Source organism: Budorcas taxicolor, chromosome 10 (assembly GCF_023091745.1).
Source record: "Budorcas taxicolor isolate Tak-1 chromosome 10, Takin1.1, whole genome shotgun sequence".
NCBI lineage: Eukaryota > Metazoa > Chordata > Mammalia > Artiodactyla > Bovidae > Budorcas > Budorcas taxicolor.
The window spans coordinates 66,503,933-66,506,414 of NC_068919.1; the positions used below are offsets into that span (position 1 = coordinate 66,503,933).

Below are 2,482 nucleotides of genomic sequence, written 5' to 3' on the forward strand. Positions count from 1 at the left end.
AATCTATGGATGATCCAGTTTTTTGCATTCTTGACAGAATTTGGCGCTGCTATTGTTTTTCATTTTAGCCACTTTGAAAGGTGTGTGGTGATTTATCATTGGAGTTTTAATTTGCATTCCCCTAATGGATAACGCTGTTGAACATCTTTTCATGTGTTTACTTGCCATCTGTATATTCTCTTTGGTGACATGTTATTAATGCTTTTTTCTCATTTCCTAATTAGATTGTTTGCTTCTTAATGTTGGGTAAGTAATGTTTCTTAGTGAGTTTTTATATATTCTAGATTCTAGTCCTTTGTTGAATATGTGGTTTGCATGTATTTTTTCCTAGTTTGTGGCTTTTCTTTTCATCCTTTTAAGATCTTTTGCATAGCAAAATTGAAAGTTTTGGATGAGGTCTAATTTATCAGTTTTTCCTTTTATAGATTATGTTTTTGTAGACTTCTTTATTTAGTCCTACATCCCCCAATTTTTCTCCAGTTTTTTTCTAAAAGTTATAGTTCACTTTTTTTTTTTCCTATGAGGGGTCTTCTGATAAAGACCAGAAACCTACTAGACCAATTCTAGAAGAGCTATAACACTTAATTTTGAATTATATATTTAGTCTGTGATTCATTTTGATATAATTTTCTATAAGAGCATCTCTGGTGGCTCAGTGGTAAAGAATCTGACTGCCAATGCAGGAGACCTGTGTTCAATCCCTGGGTTGGGAAGACCCCTTGGATAAGGAAATGGCAACCCACTCCAGTATTCTTGCCTGGAGAATCCCATGGAGAGAGGAGCCTGGTTGTCCACAGTCCATAGGGTAGTGAAGACTTGGACACAACTGAGAGACTGAGCATGCAAGAGGCTTAAGCCCAGGCTCTTCCATTTGTGTTCTGTTTTATTTTGTTTTTTGGCTTCTGATGTCTCACTGCTCCAGTACTATCTGTTGTAAAGGCTGTCCTTCCTGCACTGAATTGCTCTTGCACTTTTATAAAAAAAAAAAAATCAGTTGGGTATAATTTGTGTGGGTCTATTTATGGGTTATGTATTCTATTCCACTGATCTATACATTTGTCCTTCTAAAATACCACACCATCTTGATTATTGTGAAAGTGAAAATGTTAGTTGCTCAGTCTTGAGTGTCTCTTTGTGACCCCATGAACTGTAGCCTGTCACGCTCCTCTGTCTATGCAATTCTCCAGGCAAGAATACTGGAATGAATAGCCATTCCATTCTTCAGGGCATCTTCCCTACCCAAGGATTAAACCCTGATCTCCTGCATTGCAGACAGATTCTTTACGGTCTGACCACCAGGGAAGCTCAAAATACAGAGAATCACTCTCCTTATGGCAAAGACACTCTGCCTAGGCCCCAGTAAGATTCGAACTTGTGACCCCTGGTTATAAGACCAGCACTCTAACCCGCAAGCTATGGAGCTAAGTCATATATCTCTTTAATATCTTTAATATTTGATATCTTTAATATCAAGCAGAATGATTTCTACCACTTTATTTTTCAAAATTGGTTTTTAGCTATTCTAGTTACTTTGCCTTTTCGTACAAATTTTAGAATAATGCTGTTTGAATCTACAAAAACTCTTGCTGGGGACTTCAATAGCGATTGCATTAAAGCTGTGTATTGATTTAGGGATAAATTACATCTATGTTGAGTCTTTCAATCCACAAATACCATATATCCCTCAATTATTTAGGTTTTTGAGTTCTTTCTTCAGTGTTTTATAAATTTCAGCATGAAGATTCTGTACATGTTTTGTTAGTTTATATCCAGGTATTCATTTTCTTTGTTGTGAATGGTATTGTGTTTTTAATTTTATTCTCCACATATTAGTATTGATACATAGAAATGTGATTAACTTTTAAAATATCAATCTTATATTCTACAACCCTACTGAACTCACTTATTCTAGAAAGGACTTTGTTTTTTGCTTTGTTTTTGTATATTCCTTGGGCTTTTTTACAAAGACACTAATGTTATCTGAAAATAGGGACATTTAAATTTCCTTATTTCCAATCTTAATGCCTTTTATTTCTTTTCCTTGCCCTATTACAACATGGAACTTCCAATACTATGTTGAATGAATTGTGAGAGTCTTATGTTGAATAGGGGCTTCCCTGATGGCACAGGCAGTAAAGAAACTGCCTGCAATGCACGAGATCCAGATTCGAAATCTGGGTTGGGAAGATCCCCTGGAGAACGGAATGGCAACCCAATCCAGTATTCTTGCCTGAAAAATCCCATGGGCAGAGGAGCCTGGTGGGCTACAGTCCACGGCGTGGCAAAGAGTTGGACATGACTGAGCAACTAACACTTTCACTTTCTATGTTAAGTAAGAGAAAGAAACAATTTAGCCCTTTCCCTAATCTTAAGGAGAAAGCATTCAGTGTTTCTTTATTAAGTATGATGTTAGTTGTATAGGGGCTTCCCTGATAGCTCAGTTGGTAAAGAGTCCACTTGCAATGCAGGAAACCCCAGATTC

General features: G+C 36.6%; 1 non-coding gene across 1 annotated transcript; it reads right to left on the reverse strand.

Moving 5' to 3' along the window:
* Positions 1 to 522: 522 nt before the first annotated feature.
* On the reverse strand, positions 523 to 583 carry LOC128054885 (U7 small nuclear RNA). The gene has a single exon (XR_008200033.1). It is a non-coding gene; the product is annotated as a U7 small nuclear RNA (small nuclear RNA).
* Between the last annotated feature and the right edge of the window lie 1,899 nt (positions 584 to 2,482).